A 23409-nucleotide genomic window follows, 5' to 3' on the forward strand; every position below is an offset into this window, starting at 1 on the left:
AGCTCAGAATTCATATGCCTACAATTGAATTTCTCTCAACCACCTGACTTCTAGAATTTTTTCACTAAACTATGCCTCCTTCTTCCTGTACCCCAGAGTGCCATGTTTGCATCACTCTTTGATCGTGATTGGTTGTAGCACTTCTTAACTGCAGAGATTTCCCTTTATTCAGTCAGTCCACAAAGCAGCATGCTGCTGTACAGTAAGAGTGGGCATTTTGAGTCAGAAGATCTGAGTTTGATTCCCAACTGCTCCTTGCTGCCTGTCTGACTTGGAAAAAGAGCAGAGAAAGAAGCAGTTGTTAAGCTTTTTCTATATTCAAGGTTCTATGCTAAACCCTTTACAAATGTTATTTCATTTGATTCTCATAGCAACCATGGGAGGTAGGTGCTGTTATTATCCCCATTGGGAAACTGAGGAAACTAAAGCAAACAGCAGCTGAGTGACTGACTCAGGATCACGCAGCTAATAAGTATCTGAGGTCAAATGTGAACTGAGGTCTTCCTGACCCCGAGGCCAGAGCTCTCTTCCAGGCAGCTGGTGGTACATGTATACATATATCCAAAATATTTGTAGAATTTTTTTGTAGTAGCAAAGAATTGGAAACAAAATGGGTGCCCATTCATCGGGGTAAGACTGAACAAAGCAGGGTATAAGAATGTAATAGATAACATGGCACTATAAGAAATGATAAATATGAAGAATTCAGAGAAACATAAGAAGAAATATATGAATTGATACAGAGTGAAGTAAGCAAAATCAGGAAAATGACATACATGATGACTACAATTATGTAAATAAAAAAATAATAAAATGGATCCAAAGGCTATGTAATCATGAGAAGTCTTGGTCCTAGAGAAGATACTATGAATTTGCCACCCTTCTTTCATTGCATGTCTGGTGGGGTGGGGAGAGGAGGAATTGGATCAGGACTGTGATGAAGGGAGATTCAATATGTTCTCAGAGGGTCACTGTATGGTTGGTTTTTCTTAGTTTGTTTTTTTTTTCTTGCAAGGGAAGGCTTGAACATAGAGAAGGATAAGATGGAGAGGGGAATATCCAGAAGTGATTGGGATATAGAAACAAAAGGTATTAATAAAAATAGAAAAGAAAAGAAAAAACAAATTGTAATATATACATGTAGTGGAATATTTCACCAGAAGAAACAAAGAATATGAGGAATTCAGACAGATGGGAATATGTGAATTAATTGAAGGAGAGTGGAAAAAGAAACAGAACCAGGAGAACAATACACACAATCATCATAATAATATAAATAAAAATAACAATGAAAGCCAGCTGAACTCTGTCTAATTATAATGACCAATCTCAGCCCTGGAGAATAGATGATGAAAACCATTTTCTTCCTCTCACTACAGAAAAAGGGAATAAAGATGCAAAATATTGCATATGCTGTCAGATGTAGTTGCTGTTGGTTAATTTCTATCAACTGTTTTCTATTTTTATGCTATAAAGGAGGTTTTGATTGGGGGAGAGAACAGTTTCAGGAATTGACTATGAAGTTAAAAAAAAGATTAATAAGATTTCCCCCTCCAAAAAAAGGAAAAAGTATAAGAGGAAAGGACTATACGTTAAAAATAAAATAAGTTATTTCTTTTATCATTGCCCTCTCTTCCCCCACTCTCTAGTTGTGTAGATCTTCCATGTTCCCAAAGGACTGAGTAGCTTCTAGGCCTCTTTGGAATGGATACTACCAAGGGACTGGGACTGAGTCACACTCATAACTGAATCCTACTCATAATTTATAGAATGCTTATGATCACAACATTTTGTGCTTTCCTAAGCTCTTTATTAATTAATTGGAGGATGAAAATGGTGGTAGCAGTGGTGAGGGAGATGATAATGACTGATTAAGCCCATTTCTTTGCCAACTGTTCTCTCCTCCTCCCCTCTGCCATCTCTGCTCACTCAAAATACTTGCAGGGGAAAGAGCACAGTGGACCCAATACAGCAAAATCCAGAGGTGACAGGGCATTCTACACAACCAGGGGAAAAGAAGTCTGCAAGGTCTGATACACTTATAGCCACCTCATTATGGAATAGAAGTGGGAGTGCCTAGAACACAATACAGTGATAAGGAAGCTAAAGGGCAAACAGAAGGATTAATTGGAGTAGCAGTGTGGCTAAAAGGATTAAATTCAGGCCCCAGAGCAGAATATCTGAGCTCAAACCATGCAACTGCCACCAATTTTCTGGACAGTTTAAAGGGCCTGTATTTAACCAATGCCTCAGTTTCTTCTTTTGAAAAATGCAGAGTTTTGTTGGATTTTTTTTTGATCAGCTCCCTCAAGTCATTTTAGGAGAATTCATTGGTATGTGATCACTTTGAAAAGTTCTAATATAGCAAATATTTTGAATCTTCCCTGAAGTTTTAGCTTATGCCTCATTCTGGTGTGATAGTAGCCCATGAAGGGCAATAACAGCAGAGGGTAGGTGCTGGAAGCTGAAAAGATTCTGAGTAGACACCCAGTGATGGACTCATGTCTAGTATCCAGGGAACAGCCAAAGTTTAATGAGGGTTATCACAAGAGGGCAACCACCACCACTCATGAAGACTGTCAAGCTGAGGTGCTAAGGGATTGAAATCTATACCATTAGAGGGAGAATCTGTAACATTAGAAGAACCCACACTGATGACAATGTTTTGTGCTACGGTGGTACAGAACTTGGTTCATTACTTTCAAAAAGCATTTAAGAAAGGGAACTAGTATTTATTAAGGGCCTGCTATGTACTTGGCACTGGGCTAAGCCCTTAACAAATACTATCGCATTTGATGCTCATATGAATTTGATGACCATATCAACCCCAGAAGGTAGATGCTAATTTCCATTTTGTTATTGTTGTTCTCAGCTGTGTCTGAGTCTTTTTGACTCCATTGGGTGCTTTCTTGACAAAGATACTGGAGTGGTTTGCTGTTTCCTTCTCCAGCTCATTTTACAGATGAGGAAACTGAGGCAAAAGAGGTTGACTTGCTCAGAGTCACAGAGTTAGTAAGTAAGTGTTTAAGGCTGGATTTGAACTCAAGTCTTCCCGACTCCAGGATCAGCACTCTATCCACTGCACCACCTCATTGTATTTAGTTAAGACAAACCTCACAAGCACAAAGTGCCTAGAGAATGAAGTAAGATTGGTATGTCTTATACGTGATCATATGCTATATGCTATGAATACTGTGAGGCCCCTGACCTTCTACTATTCTATCTACTCCTAAGCTTCTAAACTTTTTAAAACAAAATTTCTTGGGAGAAATGTGTTTGAGAAAGAGCAGAATGGTGGTGGGGAAGGGAGTCAAAAAAGTGCGAATTGGTGACAAAGTCTTTGCTTGCTTTGGGACACAAACTCACCCTAGTGGTACAGTTTATGTCTGAATATTTCATACCACGGTGGAATATCCAGGTATATAAAAGGAAAGACTCACAGGACAAAGGAACACCACTAATAAACACAAGGGAGATATACCCAGGAAAACTTGACCTGTAAGCTTAGCATGGCAGAACAACTAGAACTGGAGTCAGGAAGCTCATGATTCAAATCCCGCCTCAAACTTTCATGGGACATACGAGCCTGGGAAACCTTCACTTTCCTTGTATAATAATAGTTAGCATTTCTATAATAGCTAATGCTCCATAACACTCTTATTTGATCCTCACGACAACCCTGGGAGGTAAGCGCTATCATTATTTCCATTTAACTGCCAAGGAAACTGAGGCAGGGAGGCAAAATGACTTAGGGCCACACACCTAGTAAATCTGAGTCCAAATTGGAACTCAGGTCTGTTTTGACTCCAAGTTCAGGGCTCTATCCACTGTGCCACTTTAGCTAACTGTGTGGATAACAAAGTAAAGACCGCTGGATTTATTTAGAAGGAGAACATTCATTGACCTTGGAGAAATCTAGACGTTTGTGAAAGGTAAAAATAGAGGGAACATGAGAATCAAATGAGGGGAAGTGCATGCATAACGCTTAAAAACAGGAGGAAGAAGAGAAGAAAGCTTTAGGCAGGATGGGGCTGAACCTGTTAAAGAGGGAGGTGATAAATTTGAGAGTAAAGCCACCTAGAATAAGTGATAAATACAGGACATGTAGAAGAATTTCTCTCAGAAAAGAAATTATCTACAGTGGGAAGGGAAGAAAACAAGCATTTATTAAGCACCTACTATAAGCCTGGCACTGTGACAAGGGTTTTACAAATAGTATCTCATTCTACAGTGTTAATGTTGTCTCAAAAGCTAAGCCTTGCAAGTAAAAAAAAAGCTCTGATGACTCTAAGCTCTTTTATCCTTGGAAGGAAGCTGCTGTAAAGTACAGACAAAGCACCTCAATCAATTGGCATTTTAATACGCCTAGGACCTCATCAAGGTGAGAATTCCCTCCATCCACACAGACCAGAACCTGTCCAGGCCTTCTCATCCTATAGACCTTTTGTCCATGTCTTCCTACAAATGCAATGCAGGGGCTCAACGACAGGGTTGGAAACCTTTCCTCAAATCTCTTGACACTTGAACACAAAGATTGTCCCTTCATTATCCCATACTCTTCCTTCCCACGTGGCCAGCCCACCTTCTTTTCCAGTCATATGTCACTGGGACATCATCCTTCAGGACATTTCTCTCTTATGTTTCTTACTAAGGTAGCATGGGCAGCTAGGTGGCACAGTGGATAGAGTGCTGCCTTTGGTGTCAGGAAAGACTTGAGTTCCAATGCAGCCTCAGACACTTAGTGACCATGTGATCCTGGGCAGGTCACTTAACCTTGTTTGCCTCAGTTTTCTCATTGGTTAGAAGGAAATGGCAAATCACTCCAGTATCTTTTCTAAGAAAACTACAAATGGATTCCCAAAGAATCAGACACAGCTAATCAACTAAACAATAAAACACACACACATACATACACTTCTCTTTCACCCTCTGGGTACTTGAAACTTTCAGTCTTAGGAGACCATATAACTTGTTACCATACAGCATTAAAGATACTGTTGTGAAAATGAAGGCCTTTTGTTGAAAGGGGGAGCTTAGAATCATTAAAAGTCTGTGCCATTTCCCAGAGGTGACTGAACCTGCTATCCCTCTCCTTTTCCAGCTCATTTTCCATGTGCAGTGTCTGTCCTAAAAATCCATACATACATACATGGATAGATGATAGCTAGAGACAGATTAATAGATGATAGGAAGATGCATACATGCACACAAATACACAAATACACATGTACACATATACACAAATATATGTATGTTATAAGAAATATGTGTATATTCATAAATATACATATATATTGATAGAGCAGTTAGGCACATTGCCAATTCAACTGCATAGCATGATCTGCACCATTGGCATTCTTCAACTATTTGGCTTTTCCAGTATGGATCATTAAGTCAAGCTCTTTTGTGTGATTACAAATCTTTAAAAGGCTCTGTAATTTTCCAAGGGTCGATGCAACATCATTCTCAAACAGGAGTATTTGGAGATCTTTATTATCTATAGAGAATCCCTCTTCCATTTCACTCATTTGCCATTAGAATCTTAAACATTTTTGCAGAGTTTACGCATCCCCATTTTATCCCTTTCTTGATATTAATGGCCAAATAATCACTAAAGTTTTCTCTATTGTTACATCCTTTGAATAATTTGCATGATTTTTTTTATATTATGTATGGAAAGCATCTTATTGGAGGAAATTCTTTAAAATGGAATTTTGCTCTGTCAAATCCAATGTTGTTGCTGCTGCTGCTGTTTTATAGTCAACAAGCCAAAAACACAGAAAGACCTTGTATTCTCTTCATCTTTCAAACCTCTGACTGAATAAATGTAGTCCCCTATAGATTATCACTTGTGAAAGGTTGTCTACTCCCTTCTCAAACCTTTACCAAGGCTTCTCTTGATGAGTGCATAGATTATTCTCAAGAATAAAAAAGAATTTAGAGAAATGGGAAAGGGGTCACTTGATTCAGAAGTTATTAATATTTTCTCATTCCTCTTTTCTCAGTAGTAATAATGTACATGATATTTTCCAAATGTTTGGTATCTTCTCCACTTTCAGATATCTTGAGAATAGAATCTTCAATATATTAAAAACTATTTTACATCCAGTACAGAATTCCTCCCTATACACTTGGCTTCATCTGTTCTTCTAATCTTTGTTTTCTTTGATGAAATTTTTTAGTGCTTCATTTAAGCACATTTCTTGTCCTTTCTTGTATAGCCCTTAAAGGATTATGATGTTAAAGTCCATTAGATTTGTGAGCTCCTCAAAGGCAGAGATTGTCTTTGGCCTTTCTTTGTATCCTTTGAGCTGAGCACAGTGCCTGAAGCATAGTAGGCACTTAGCAAATGCTTGTTGACTGACTGACCAATAAATATGGTGGCTTGACTATCACTGAAGAAACTATTTTTTATAAAAGCTTTGGTAGTTCTTTTTCTTTTTCCCTCTGTTTGTTGCTCTCCTTCCCATTTCATCTGTGAATGCTTTAGGGATGATCTTATTTAATTGAATCTTTGACAAACTTTCCATAAACTTGTTTTTTTCCCCTGGAGACTGAATACCAGCTGCTATCACTGATATTTAGGACAAAGGACACTGACAGACTACAGAATGAACCATCGAGGTTAGATATAAAAAGGACTCTAAATTTAAGGGCTAAAACAAGCATATTGTCAGTAGATGTTACAGAATCTCCCTTTTGGATACCTTTAAGACATTATAAGCCAGTTTTAGGCTAGAATTAGAGCTAGTTCTGCCTGGAAACAAGGGACTAGACTATAAGATCTCTCAAGTACTTTTAATTATATTTCATTATTGATTTTGTCATCATGTAAACAAAGTGTTGGGAATCCCTTGAAGAAGACTATATTTTGCACTACTCCCAGGATAATCTAGGTGTGTTGAGCTCATAGGATAAGCCAGTGGTAGTCTGTCTACCACATAATCAATATTGTGAACCATCAAGCATATTTTCCATAATGAGTAATCACTATTGGTTGCAATGAGGACCAAATCTATGTGTATGTTTTCTAGAACTTTCAGCAATTTTTATTTCTAAAGGAATTTGGGCCTGAAGTCAGGGAGACCTGAGTCCAAATCTGGCCATGGACATTTACTAGTTGTATCACCCTGAACAAGTCACTTGATCTCTCCTTTCCTTGGTTCCTTCAATTATAAAATGGGGATCGTGGTAACACCCACCTTCCAGAGTTGTGAGGATCAAATGAGATAATATTTGGAAAGCACTCAGCACAATGCATGGCACATCGTAGGCACTTAGTTAATGCTGATACCCTTCCCTTCTTAGGTGTATGGTTTGCAACAAGTTTTCCTCATGGATAAAATTACTTAAATGGTTTAAAAATAATAGTTGATAGCATGTTGACACAATCAAAGAAGAGCTGGCAATTACCTGTAGGTTTAAATTGTATGGTGAGCCAAGCCAGATCATTTAGAACTCAAAATAAAATTTCTTTTGGGGCCAGAAGAATCCAAACTGACAGTCTACAAAATTAGGTAATATAAACTAAAATATATTTATGAAGGCAGCTACTCAACAAATGTTTATTATTTTTTACCCGTTTGTGAGGCACTAAAAGAGCCTTACTTACCAACTTCCTCAGCTCATGAGACAACAGAATTCTTACAAAAAAACAAATCTAGGTATTAGTTCATGCCAAGGTCAAAAATATGGTTGAATTTTTCACTTATTGTCAGTATTGTCAGCATTGAACAAGGGGTCAGAAGACCTGGGTTTGAATCCCAAAACTACTAATCTACCCATTTCACTTTGGGACAGTGACTTAATATCCCTGAGCCTCAGTTTCCTCCTCTATAAACTGAGGCAGCTGGCCTATGTGGTCTCTAAGATTCTTCCCAGTTCTAAACCCTATAGATATTACAGGATGAAATGCCTTTATCTTTTATCCTCAAACAAAACTTCATTAAGACTAATGGAGAAAATAGCCAGCTTTCCACTCAGTGTTTACTTGGGTTCATTTCTTCATTGCTTTGGAAAAGACATTACTCAGAATATAGATTGTAAGAGCTAGAGGAGACTTAGGAGATGATCAAACCCAATCCAATCATTGCACAAACAAAGGAAATGAGGCTCACATAGTTGTTGTGTTTGTCCTTTGTTCTCGAAGAGGACCGTAACATCAGGGAAATGATGACGTGACTTGCAGTTGATTTTGATTTGAGTGAGGGAGGACTGTGCAAGGTCACTAGCCTCACTTTCTCCACCAGAGCCATCTGGATCCAGTGACCAGATATTCATCAGGATGACTGGAAATGGCCCAGGATGCAATGAGAAACCCTAGCCCTTTTAGGCTAAGGTCTTTCTGGGTTCTCAATTTGAGTGAGGTAATGCCCATTTAATGAATAGACCTCTTTAAGAAGTTAATAAAGGGACTGCCCCTTTAATAAAAAAAAAATCAAACTGGGAGGCGAAGACCCTCAGGGTTCCTGGCCAAAGGCAAACAGTTACTTTTTACATTCACTCTGTGCTAGGAGGGCAGGAACCTATTGTCTAATCAATGAGCTCCAGAATGAATTGGGTTTAAGGTTTGGTCTTTGAGAAAGAAATCTAGCCAGTAAACCTCAAGTTAATGAGGCAGCTTTCAGCCATGGAAATGTACCTTCCTCAGGTGAGAATAGGACAGGAGAGGAGAGGAAGGGAGAGAAGACAAGTGACCCTTCTGGCTACTCAAGGAGTTAGTGGCAGAAACAGAACTAGAATCAATTCTCCTGATACCATAACCCAGTTCTATGCTGTCTATATTACATTCTTTTTCTCTAGGTGGAAAGAGCTTTACTTAAGAGGATGAGTATTATGGCTGCAGGAAAGGATTTCTGCATTTCATAAGAGTCCTTCTCATTGTCCCTGCTTCCCTGCCCAAATCCAAAAAGCTGAAACTTGATGTAATGATAATAACTAATATTTATGTAGCATTTTGCAGTTTACAAAGTGAGTTTCCACTCATTATCATACTCAATCCTTGCCACAATCACGTAGGGAAGCATGGGTATTATTCATCACTCTTATCTTACAGATGTGAAAATTGAGGCATAGAAGAAGATAATATGAAAGCAGTGGGAAAAGCACTGAACATGGAGTCAGAAGACCTGGGTTCGAATCCCAAATCTACTAATCTAACCTTTGCACTTTGGGACAGTGACTTAGTATCCCTGAGCCTCAGTTTCCTCACATAAATTGAGGCAGCTGGCCTATGTGATCTTTATGATTCCTCCTAGTTCTAAATGCTATGAAACATGATTTTCCAGGTACATATAGCTAGTAAGAAAGCCATGTCTTCTAACTCCAAATTTAGCTCTTAACACAACCATCTGCCATAGCTAATCCAATAATGGCTAAATATAAATAACCAGACTTCTAGTCAATCAATCTGTTGGTACCTCCTGGAGAAAGAACGTTGTACTAGGTTCCATGGACACACACAAAGACAGAAAGCATAGACCTGGAGAGTAGATTCCCATGACCACAACTAAGTTCTCTTTGTACCCATTCAAGAGATTTACCTGGCATAGGGACAGCGGTGACCCTCCCAACTGTCTAGTCATGCCACTGGCCTAGGTCTTCTTCCGATTCAAGAGAACTAGGTGATGCAAAATCACCCCAGGAAAACATAAGAAGTGGGATTGTTCAGTGGAATTCCAGTAAAAATTTCAGGGAGCAATAAAGCAGAGGCTAGACCTATGAATATGTCCCTCCTAGTGGGGACCCCTGAACAAAAGCCTCCTGATTGGCTGTCAGTGGGTCAGATGCTCAACCTGCCTTACTTTTACCCCCTTTTCTTGGATGTAGACAATCAGTCCAGAGGAGGCAAAAAACATTTGGAAGCAAATAACATAGCACAGCATGAAAATATTTGCTTTGTATAGACCCAGTGAGAAGAATGGCTGCCAAGGGAACAGCACAATCCTAATAGTGACAGTGAAATAACAAAAGCCCCAACCCTACTCTCAGACATTTTGGTTCAGAAACCCTTTGTGCCATGTGTTGTGGTTTTGTGTTGCCTACAGCTATAAGACCCTTTGCATCAAGCTTTGGCCTCTTCTCTTGGATGGGAACAAATTGGTCCATAGATCGAAAGGAATAAAAATGAAAAAACTAAAGGAAATAAAAATAAATCCGTAAGGAGCACCCATCAAATACTCACCCTTCAAAAGGATAAAACGATTTCAATTTTACTCTGTCTCACTCACTTCTCCTCGCTCCTCTCCCAGATATACATGCATATCTATATATTTATATAGATTTTTTTATTATTTAGTTAATATGAATTACAGGCCTCACGCTTCCTCCCTTCTAAATCCAAAATGAGGAAGCTTTCTCTTTTCTCTCTCTCCTTTTTTTTCTTCTCTCCCCCTCACCAACACGATTTACATTCTCAATGTAATGTATTAAAAAGTTGACAGGGACGAAAGGATTCACACGATGTCTGCTAAGAAACCCAATTTCCATGATGAATTGCCCGAAGCCCCTGAATCACAAACCATTTTTTCCGCTGCTCAGAAGTTGATTTTTTTTTTAAATCTTCTTAAAGCCTCTCTCCTAATCTTCGGCTAGAAGAGATGGGTGAAAGGATTTTTTTTCTAAACTAAGGAAAGTATTAGCATCTTGGTTGTTGTGCATCAAATTTGAAAATGCAAGGTTAGTAATATTTCAAATCGGCTATGGTCCAAGCTTCTTGATAAGTATGTGTGCTCTTCTCTCTCTTTCTATCCCTCCCTCTCTCCTTCTCTTCCCTCTTTCTCCCTTTTCTCTCCTTCTCTGCCTTTTTTCTTCTCCTATCTCGTCTCCTTTCTCTTTTCTCTCTCTTGTCTCTCCCCCTTTTTCTCTCTGTTCTTTCTCCCCTCACTCTACCCTCTATTTCCCCTTTTCTTTCTTTCTTCTATAATTTCCCCCTCCCTTTCTCTTCTGTACGTGTCTCTCTTCTTCTCTCGTATATTTCTTCTCTTTTGTGTCTGCTCCTCATAACTGGTGAGAATTTATGTGCATCATTTGGGAAATTTACTGAACTTGATGGAATTCCAATTCAATTAAATTGAAAGAAAAGATTTTTAAGTACCTAATATTTTAGGTTCTGAGAACACCAATGCAAAAATGAAGTATTTCCTGCCTTTGAAGAGCTTACATTCTTGTAGGATTTTGTGTTGTTAATTAGATCAGCAAAGTCTTGATGCAGGATTCAGTAGTCAAATATAGCTACCAAGGCAAATAATTGCCAGTTGGAATTAAAATAGAATCTTTTACCACAGTTATCATTGGGGCCCATTTTTAAAGCAATTTGCTTACTTCCTTTGAGACCCTTAAGAGTATATGGTTAATAGATTTCCTCACCCATTATCCCCAAAATAATTCCATTCCTTTCCCTTTATACTCTTCTTACAAATGACCACAAGAAATGACCTAGGTGGTCGAGATGGGCACAAATTCCATCACCCATCCTCTCATTCTTCACTTTATTCTCTATCTTTCAGGTTTTCAAAAAATTGTTTAAAATACCAGAAGTCTTCCTAAGATTTGGCCTGATTTAAACTATGAGCCACACTTCTTCAGAGTTTATCTCTATACTGTAAAAAGTATATTTAATCCAGTCTTATGTGTTAGCACATACCTCTTAGGAATTCATGGAAATCAATCAGTGGATCGTCTCTGCTTCTCCAATTAGTTAGCCTCCTTGGTTCGGGTTTTCATGAATATACATTTGTTACTGAAAAGAGTCTTTCCAACTTCACAATCCTCCCCTCATGATACCAACACGTTCAAATAAAAAGTGAACAAACTTTAGTCCCTAGTACAGAAATTTCCAAATATTCAGATGTTTGCTTCTGGGAGGATAAAATATCTAGGTGATCAGACAAATATGTCATGATTGAGTCAAATATTCTTTTATCACATAGGAATACCCTACAGGTATTTTATAGGAGGATTGATGATGTGAGATGTGGCACCCTATATTGTCTAGAAAGCAAGGGAAAGAAATAGGTTCTATGGCTAATATGGGTTGGAATAATGCACATTTTGCAAGATGACCAAAAAAGTTACATTTATCTCAAGTAATCTCAAAATTATATGTATCTTCAAGACTAGTTGACATTTAATGGTGTTTATCTCCTTTTATTTACCAAGAGATGGAACAAAGTTGTTCTATTTGTATTTTTGTATGTTTTCACTCAAAAGCCATAGAAGCACTTTGAGCCAGCATGATACAAATTACAGTTCTAATTTTCTGGCTGAACTTAAGAAATCCGTAATGGTTCCCTTGATGTTGGTGACTACATTCAAGTACAGAAGTACAATAATATTTTGCTAGGTTTGTTTTTTCTTCCCCTAAGATTAACATGTTTTGAAATTGACAAAGCAATTTACGTTCATTATCTCATTTGAATTTCACAATAGCTCTGGAGGCAGATGCTGAGAGGGAGGTTATCCCCATTTTTGTTGTTATTTAGTCATTCCAGTCATGTCCGACTCTCCATGACCCCATTTCAGGTTTTCTTGGCAAAGATACTGGAGCGGCTTGCCATTTCCTTCTCCAGCTCATTTTACAGAAGAGGAAACTGAGACGAACAGGGTAAAGTGACTTGCCCAGGGTCACACAGCTAGTAAGTGTTTGAAGCCAGATTTGAACTCAGGAAGATGAGTCTTCTGATTCCAGCCCCAGCACTTTATCCACTACATCACTTAACTGCCTGTCCCCATGTTACAGAGGAGTAAATGTGGGCTGAAAGAAGTCAAATTACCTGTCCAAGCTAAGAGCTAGTAAGTGTCAGAGCTAGGGTTTGAACCTAGCTTTCTCCTGAAAGCAAGACCAGCATTCCTTCCACTACACCAAGGTACTTCTAAAAAAAGTGAAAATAAACAGTATATTAACAAAGATAAAGACAATTCTTGCTGTCAAAGATATAGTGAGGATGATGCAAAATGTGCAAAAAATCATTGTGGTAAAAATGGACCATAAGTGTGTAAGAAAGTTATAAATAAGATGCTAATTAGATGGCTTGGAAGTCAGCAATTAATAAAAAAAAAGATGGGGGAGATGGTACATACAAAAAGCACAATTAACCATAAAGACATGTAACCAAAGACATTTAGTGAACCCCAAGAAGCAGAGAAAGTAATGTTATGTTTAAGACCAAGACAATGCAGAACTGCCAGCTCCAGAGCTATAACTAGATCAAGACAAAGATCACTTGACTTTGCCAAGAAGCACCAAAATTTAGACAGTGCTCACTGCACCAAAGACCCTTTAGTAGTGGAAAAACAGCTGAGTGCAGCAACTAGTTAGTAAGAATAATTAACTCTTGACAGGGATTTTCTCCCCCACCAGCCACACTTCAGATAAACTCTTCTCGAAGGGAAAAGAAGTCTATAAGTGGGAGATTGAATAAAGGGAATTAATTTGGTATAAGAGAAGACAAGATGGCTTGTAAGGATATTTTTGTTGTAATCCTCTGGCCTGATAAGATAACTTATCACTACATCATATGGTAGAAAGGTCCAGAAATTATAGCTCACATGATACATATATTATTAAATAGATGCATGCATCATGGAAGCTTAGAGATCATCTATGATGAGTAGCCAGAAAGATTAGTGATTTACCCAGTGTTATACACTTGAACTCACATCTCAAGGCATGAATAAGGGAGAGGAAGGATAAGGGGTGCCATAGAGGAATTTAGGGGTAATGAATAAGATAGTGTACAAAACAAGTTCTTGACAGAACTAGAAAATCACAAAATTTCATAACTGAAAGCAGTCACAGGCCATATAATCTAAACCATACTTGACTTACTTGGGTCCCTTCTACACAACCCAGAAAAGTAATTATCAAGCCTCTGGTTGAAGACCTCTAGTAAAGGAGCAGCCATTAGCTCCCAAGGCCAACCGTTTAACTATCAAATATTCCTAATTGTGAGAAATTTTTTCCTTACATATAGCAGAAAAGGCACTCCCTATGATATCAACCCTTTGCTCCTACTTTTACTCTCTGGGGACAAGGGAAAGGGGGAAGAGGGGAGGAACAAGCAGAACAAATCTAAACCCTCTTCAAAATGATAGCCCTTAAAAATGTTTTAAAACAATTCTCAGACCATCCTTCCTAAATTTTCTCTTCTCCAACCTAAACATCCCTAGTTGCTTCCATAAAAGGCTATGACATGATCTCCAGTCCTCCTACCATCTCAGTCTCCTTTTCCTGAATGATCTCCAATTTACCAATGTCCTTTCCATTACAAGGAGCTCAAACGGAATACAGTAGGTTATCCAGATGTTTTCTGGCCACAGCAGAGGATAACCCTCCCTTCCTGTATTTCTGGACATTATGCCTCATTCAATGCTACCATCTGTCTATTTTAACTGCTTTGTCACACTGTTGACCCATTTTAATCTAACTGCCCACCAAACCCCACCCCAGATCTCTTTCACATGAACAGTTGTCTAGCCACTCTTCGCTCATCCTTTACTTCTGAAGGTGATTGATTATAACTCCATTTATTATCTATCTGATTTTTAGCCTTCTTCAGAGCATAGCTCAGAGTTTGCCTCCCCCATGATGCCACTATCAAAGCTACACCGATTTCTTCCTATTCTAATCCAAGCTTTGAATTATAACCCTTAAAAATCCTCATTGCTCATTATTGTCTTTATCATGTATTACCCTATGTGACTGTATCTGGTCTCCATATCCTGTATATTTAACTAAACTATAAACTCTTTAAGGCCAGGAAGTATGTTCCTACCTGTCTCTTATACCCCTACCACCTGATATGGTGCTGAGCACTGAGCAGCTACTCAAAACGACAATAACAACAACTTTTATCGAATTGAACAAACGTTAAAGAAATTGTTTAGATCATGGAAGCATAATATTTGTAAATAGTGGGGTAAGGTCAGTCATGTGCTTGTGAAAAGGGAGTTGTGAGAATTATGTCTTCTTAGGTATCGAAGGGGGCAGCTAGGTGACACAGTAGACAGAGCACTGGACTGGGAATCAAGAAGATTCATTTTCTGGGTTCCAATCTAGCCTCAGACACTAGCCGTGTGACCCTGGGCAAACCAATTAACCCTGTTTGCCTCAGTTTCCTCATTAGTAAATTGAGCTGGAGAAGGAAACTCCAGTATGTTGCCAAGAAAACCCCAAATTGGGTCACAAAGAGTCAGACAGGACTGAACAACAATAACAACAGATATTGAAATCATTTCTTCAGGTCTAAATGGATGAAGATTTGGTTGATCTGACCTAATCATTTAAAGGGCTCTCTGAAAAAAAAATCAGTTCCATTTTCATCATTGTTTAATGCAGCTATGGCTCAGCAAAAATAATGTTTGACAATAGCACTTCAAATGGCACATCATACCAAATGATCTGATACAATTTTTCATATGAAATGTCTTTAATATAATCTTCAAATTGGAAAAATGAGGAGGCAAGGAATAGGTCAATCAGAAATTGAAATCCAATCAAAGTAAGAAGAAGGTAAAAGAGCACCATGAATTACATACATACCAAGGAACAGAAAGAATTGGCAGAGAGGAGATCCCTGAAGACAGTGAAATGATCTTTTTTAATTCTGGAGAATTAGAAAGGTGCTAGTCCTGGAGACCAGGAAGAGTTCTTCTAATTTTTTTTTCAGTAAGAAAAGACACTATAATTCTTGACACTAGAAGTCAGAGAAGCAGACTTCAATTCTTGGAGAAGTTCTAGAACTTACCATTAAAGGAATGGCTCAGGAGCAGTTAGAAAAAGATCATTAAAAGTCAGTGATTTTGAGAATAGGTCATGGAAAATTAGTTTTATTTCCCTTTTTGACAAGGTTACCAAACTATCTGAAATCAGGGTATATGCATATCATAGCTAGAATTCTGTTGTCAAAGCATTTGACAATATTTCTCTTGCTATCCTTGTGGACATGAATCTAGAAAATAATATGGTTGGGTGGCATCGTTATCACTCTTGGAAGGACATCACTGGTGTAGCATGACACAGGAATTTCCCTTTGATGCTGTTCTGTTTAATATTTATATGAATGACTTGGGTGGGCATCTTGAATGCTCTGTTAGCATCCAGGACGTGCAAACACTCTAGAGAGAAGCTTACAGCACATTGGGTAGATCCCTGGTGGAATATGTGTGGAAGAACATGGACAAAAGATGAGCATAATGACAAGAATAGCTGACCTGCAATCTGCACCATCGGAGGGAGTTTCCTCATCAGTTAAATCACATAAGATCATAGATTTCAAGCTGGCAGGGACCTCAAAGGCCTTCTAGTACAATCTCTTCTTTTGGTGGATGATGCAACTGAAGCCCATGAGTCTGAGGCCTCACGGAAAATCAACATGAGAGATGGGCTCCTTCACAGGATCAAAGTATGAAGGCATAGATGATGTGTTTAGCAAATGTGAAACTGACATGAAGCTGGGAAGAATAACTAATAGTGTGGAGGAAGTCAGGAACCAAAGCATCTTAATGCACCAAGTCCAAAAATAAGAAATCCAATAGGTTCATTAAATTGGCTGGAGCTTGCAAGCATGCAGGACAAAGGTTTCTGTTCCATCTCATTCCTCCTGTGTTGCTAAGTGAAGATCCCAGGAATTTTCATTGCCCTGGTATGAATGAGATAGTGCAGGTAAAGTACTTCAAACATCTTAACTGTGTTGTTACTATTATGGTTGTTGTTTCTGTTATTATTTTTTTCACAGTAATAATATTGTTCTCATATTTTTCAATGGATTTCAGATAGAAATGGTCCTAGGCCAAATCACTCTCCTGCTATTTTTTATTTATATTTAATACCCTATAGATTTTTGCACAGGATCATAAAATAAACGATTAAAGAAATTATCAACCATGATTCCAGAGGACAAATTAAGAATACTGTCCACCTCATGGCAGAGAGATTATAGACTAATATACATAATGAGAAAGGCATTTGCGGACAAGGCCAATATGAGGAATTTGTTTTGCTTGACCATGCGTACATGATACAGGGGTTGTGTGCTCCTTTCTTCTTCACTTTTTGTAGTTTGCGAGGGGAGACAGGAGAAAGGAAAATGCTTGATAATTGAAAAAAAATTAAAATCTATCTTTAAAAAAGAATAAAGGTATTGGAATAAAAGGTGATCTTCTGTAGGCTCCCTGAAAGAATCCTCAGTACAATTGCAATACCAGACAGAATAATAAGCATGACGTGCACTTCATCTTGTCTCTCCATGATCTTGATCTTCTCTTCTAGGTCTCTGTACTTTGAAAGCTTTTCATTACATGTAATTTGGAGATTCTTTGTTATATCTAGGCAGTTGTGGGCAACAGTTTGGTCTGTGACGTAAAACTTTGGTTCAAGTACAGATTGTTGGCTCAATTTTCTGGAATATTTTGTGGTTTATATTCATACTATAGAGACATGTTGATGTTCATAAAAGTTAGTGAGTTTCTGATGTATAATTCTAGCTACCAGGACATGTCCTACTAGGTATTTAGCAGTTTGGTTTTTTTAACGGTATTCAATGAAGTGTTTCAGTTTCTATCATTTCTTTGCTTAATCTATGTGGATCCCTAACTAGGCTCCTTGTGACTAGCCTGCCTGTAATTTCTGGTGGCAATAACCTGTGAGTTACTATGGTGGTATTTGATGCCTGTTCTTAGAGGTATTCCTTGACAGCTTCACCTTTCCTCCTATGGTTCTCCATTGGTACCACTGCCACAAATAATACTAAGTGCAGATCTTGAAATATTTTTATACTTTTTGCCAGATACTATAGAAGAACGCATTCATTCATCATAGTTATAGTAGATAACAGCTTTTATAAATTGCTCTATGTTCATATACTTGGTCTGCTAGTTGGATTCATGCTGTCAAGATCATAATGGAATTCAGTCTAAATATGTCCATTTCCTTTTCAAAATAATTTGAGATTTTAGTACTGTTTTAATCATTCATTTTAACGAGTAAAATTTCAGGCCTGTGCCTTAAATGAAGATTTTCCAATGACTTCACGGTCTTCAACTTTTCCCTTGTTAAATTTTAGTGATGCCTCAGTTTCCCTTCTTATTTATTTCCTCTAACCTAAAAATGAAGTTATTGTCTATGCTTGCCCTGAACTAGCCAGCAATACATTATTATATAACATGGAACTCAGCATATCATTGATAGAAAATAGTACAAAACCCTTGTCTATAACTGGTGAGATCCATTTCAATTTGTGTTATGATGAAATATGAAAAAATAATGGAAGTTTATTCATACCTTTAGTCCATTGCCATCTGCAGCAAAGCATTTCCAATTTGTAAGATATTTGTATTTATTTGTTCTAATAGGGGCAGCTAAGTGGTATCGACCATCAGATACCCAGCATCAGACATTTGCTAGCTGTGTGATCCTGGCCAAGTAACTTAACCTTATTTGCCTCAGTTTCCTCATCTGTAAAATGAGCTGGAGAAGGAGATGGAAAACCACTCCAGTATCTCTGCCAAGAAAACCACAAATGGAGTTAGGAAGAGTCAGACACAACTGAAACAACTGAACAAGAAAAAGAACAGAATTTGTTCTGGTGTATCTTCCTTATTGTGGTACCAGAGCACAAAGGAATGCTGCTTGTTCCACCATCCACTGGGTCAAGCTGCTCATCACAACAGTTTCAAATATGGTCAGGTTAAAAATCCATTCTAACTCATCTATTCCTTACATTCATAGGAGCAGTTACATCATAGTGTCTGAGATACCAACTCAAGTAGTGCTATCATTAGTGGTCTATTGGCCAGGACCTCAGAGTTATTGTAGTGGTCTTAGTGCACACAGAGTTCCTGCTGTATATCACACTGGATGGCAAACTCCTGCTTTCCATGACTTCCTCCACCCACAGAACATGAATAACTGGTTGGACTTTGAGGGAGATTGTTATTAAGTCAGGAGATATTGTTGTTGCATGAGCAGATCAGCAGGCGAAATTAGCAGCTCTGAAGGGAAGTAGCATGTGGGAGCTTCAGAGGCAGAAGAGTTTTCCAAATGGGACACAACTCAAGAAAGCTAAGTTACATAAGCCATGTGTGTGTTACTTTTCCTGCTGTTAGCATAAGACTATGTGGGATAACTTTCCCCCTGTGTGTACAAGAGAATCTTTCCTTATTACTTACTTTGATATGATATTTAATTAAATGCTTCTACTTTGAATGAATACATCCAGTCATTGTTCAGGTAAAAGGAAAATAATGAGTGAAGAATCATGAGTTGTGCTCTTCAAAGTAGATGTTAACCCAAAGAATGCCTTGTACATAGATGTACAAGGGGACCATATTAAAAGGATCCTAGGTGATGTAAGTTCAATACTGGGGATTCCAAAAAGTGAATATATAGAAGAAGGTTGAATAACAATTTATAATGAAAAAACATCTGGGGATTTTAGTTGTCTATAAGCTAAATGTGAGTTAACATTGTTATATAGCAGTCTAAAAAGCTAATGCTATCATAAGCTGCATTAAGAGGCAGAGTTTCCAAAAGGAGAGAGGCAATAATTTCGCAGCACTCTGCCCTGATATGACTATATCTAGAATATATTGTTCAGTTAGGTTCACGTATTAAGCAGACAAATGGCATTTTGGAGTGCACCTGGAAGAAGGCAATGAAGATGATGAAATGACTGGACATTGTGCCATCAGATGATGTGTTGAACGAACCACTGATGTCTGCTCAAGAGAAGAAAAGATCTATGGGGATTGTGATAGCTATTTTAAAATATTTGAGAGGCTTTCATTTGTAAAATGACTTAGACTTGTTCTTCTTGGCCACTGAGAACATAACTAGGAGTAATTGGTAGAAGTTGCAGAGACTATGCTCAATGGAGGGAAAAATAACCCAAGAGTCAATTACTCAAATATGGAATGGTCTACCTCATGATGAAGTTGGTTCCTTTTCTACAAAGTTGCCAATAGAGACTAGAAGACCACATGTCAGGGAATGTAATAAAAGAGGATTCTTTTTCATGGATGAATTAGACTAGAGGTTTTCTGAGGTCCATTCTCATTCTCTGACTCTATGATCTTGGTTCTGCAGTGTTGAGAGAAGTAGGCTGAATCAATTTTGTGCCTCATCAGAAATGTGAAGGGCTCATCTTCTGAAAGTAAGGGCATGTGTGTAGTTCCAAAAAAGAACTTCTTACATCTATTGTATTTTTCGCACTGGGTTATAATAGGATTTACCTGTAGGAATTAGGATTTTATCTCTTGTGATCCTGGCTGGTGGTTTGGCAATCTCATTGCTGCTGAAGTAGATTGTAATTAGAGGATTAAACCATCACACATTTAGGTAAGCAGCAGGTGTCCTTGACAAGCATCAGTGCTGCCAATGGACTCCAGCACTGGGGAGGATATAGGGAGTCATCTCAGCAGGATATGTGGGTTTCAAGGAGAAAAGGAGGGGATTGTAAAAAACTCAAAAACAAACCCAAAGGATCATAAAAATGAGTTGGAGGTATGTTTTTAAATTCTACTTTTTTTCCTCCTCAGCTTTTAATTCCCTTTTGTTCTGACATACCATGCTGGAAAGAAACAATACAACTTCAGAGGAGCCTGGAAAGGGCTCCACGAGCTAGTTCTTACCACTTGTTCTGTATGACCTACTGCTCCATGTTATGGAGGGCTTTAAAAGCCAAAGAGAGGATTTTTACATTTGATCCTGGAGGTAATAAGGAGCTCCGTGAGTTTATTGAACAATGGAGTGACATAGTCAGACTTGTACTTTCTTGAGATCAATTTGACAGTTCGGTGGAGAATGGATTACAGTAGACAGGCACTTGAGGCAGGGAGACCAGAAGGGTACTGCAATAGTCCAAGTGTGAGATGATGACAGCCTGAGGGAGGATGGTAGCAGTATCAGAGGAAAGGAGGGGGTATATGTGAAAGATGTTGTGAAAGTAGAAACAAGAGAATTTGAAAATAAATTGGCTAGGGGAAGAGGGAGAAATCAGAGAAGAACCAAAGTTGTGAGCATGGGTGACTGGGAGGATGGCAGTACCCTCTACAATAACAGAGAAATTAGGAAGAGGGGAGGGTTTGGAAGATAAAAGAGTTCAGTTTTGGACATGTTAAATTTAAGATAGCTATAAGACATCCAATTCTAGATGTCCAGCAGGCAGTTGGATAAGGGATACTGGAGATCAGTAGAAAGTTTAGGAGTAGATAAATAAATCTGAAAATCATCTGCATAGAAATGATCATTGAATCCATTGGAGCTGATGAGATCACTAAATGAAAAAGTACAGAGGAAGGAGAGAGAAAATCCTAGGACAGAGGCTTGGAGGATATTGATGGTTAATTTAGGGTATGACCTTGATGAAGACACAGCCAAGATGATAGAGAAGTGGTCAGGGAGGTAGGAAGAGAACCAGGAAAAAGCAGCATCATGAAAATCTAGCAAGAAGAATCAAGGAGAAAGGGTTGATTGACAGTACTAAAGGCTGCAAAGAGATCAAATAGTATTAAATTTGGCAATTAAGAAATCATTGGCAACTTTGGAGAGAGCAGTTTCAGTTGAATGATGAGACCAGAAGTTTCAGACTTTGCAGAGTCAAGAAAAGAGTGGGAGGAAAGGAAGTAGCAGCTTCAATTGTAGCCAGCTTTCTCAATGAGTTTAGCCACAAAAGGGAGAAGAGATATAGGATGATGGAGGTAGGTGAATCAATTTTGAGGATAGAGGAGAAATGGGCATGTTTATAGGTAGTAGGGAAGCAGCCAGTATGTAAGGAGAGAATGAAGATAAGAGAAAGAGTGGGGATGATAAAGACTGGAGACAGAATGGAAAGGGATCATTAGTGTATGTAGAGGGGTTTAACTTGGCAAATATCAACATTGCTGCCTGTATAATGTATAATTTATTAACAGTGTAAATATATTCAAATATTTCAATAACATTAGCAGTAAGAAATGTCATGGCCAGAATCACCTCTAGTCATTAATTGCAACTCCTGCCTTCTGCTGAATTCTCTGTAGGATATCTTTTCCTTAGCATGAGCTAAACTCAGCCTTTTCAGAAAATGTCTTTTAAGGTTTTTATCAGAGATGACAGTTAACTCCCTCAGTTTCTCAGGAAAGAAGTTCTGTTAGTCCTTTCTGTTCTCAAATAGTCTTTTCCCAATTATTACACTTAATAGTCCCCAAATGACAGGCTGCTACTCTCTCAAGATTCCATATTTTCTTAAAGATACAGTAATGTCATGCATAGTCTTTGTGGGAAAGATTATTGAAGCTGGGGCTATATATGAGAGGAAACTGAAGCCTAAAGAGGACGCCTCTGCATGAGATACCTTTGTCACTGTCCTCTTCTCCATTTTCCACTCCCTTTATGTATCTTCCTCCATTAGAATATAAGCTTCTTAAGGGTAAGGACTTGCTTTTTGAATTTATATTCCTAGCACTTAACTCAGTGCTCAGTACAAAGTAAGAACTTAATAAATACTTATTGACTGACTGACTTGCACAAGGTCACATATAAAAACACACACACATATATATATATACATATACACACTCTCTCACATATACACATATACATATACATACAAATATATATACATATATATATATAAAATCAAAGATAGTGGTATGAGAGAAGGAGACCATCTCCAGATGTAATTTTAAAATTTTGACAAAATATTTTTCCAAAAAGTATGAGAAAAATAGTTATACATATAACCTATTATATCAGTTTCACCACTGGAGAATATGATTTGTAGGAATAGGAACAACAGAATAGGAAAAGTACAAAAATATCATTAAACCCCAGGCTGAGGACCATGGAAGTAGTGTTCTCTTTAGGGTTTAGGGTGGCTACAGGGCCATTTGAGGCCAGGTTTTCTGGGGAAACATTCTCCTTGGAGCATTCATATTTGGATGATACCTTAGAGATCAGTCTTCACCATAGGATAGGAACAATAATGGGTAAGGAAAGCAAAGTAACAATAGGAATTTTTTTTAAAAGTTTAAAACATTCCTGTGCAGGAAGATCATTTGACATCTGCTTGTTAACCACTGTACTTCCACTCAGGTTGAGGGTCCCTAGGTACATGCTTAGTGTATCAGGTAATATTCCACTACTGCTCCTGAGTGTAGATGGGTCACTTTAAGCTTCAGAGTCCCTGCAGCTATTTTCAAAAAAAAAGGCTTCCCTTTGGTTCCTTACATCCTTATCCTTAAGTCTTCTGGACCACCAAGTCTTTCAAGTTGGCCTTTGTTCAATTAGAGAGTCTCTGATAGGAAGCAAAAGAAAATAAGTTTTTAAGCTTTTTTCTTCCTCTACCCCACAATACACAAGGTTCCCCAATGTCCATTTCATAGGCTTTATTTCCTCATATCCATAAATTGATATGGTATGAGGTATTTTAG

This window comes from Trichosurus vulpecula, chromosome 2, assembly GCF_011100635.1.
Source record: "Trichosurus vulpecula isolate mTriVul1 chromosome 2, mTriVul1.pri, whole genome shotgun sequence".
In the NCBI taxonomy this organism is placed as follows: Eukaryota; Metazoa; Chordata; class Mammalia; order Diprotodontia; family Phalangeridae; genus Trichosurus; species Trichosurus vulpecula.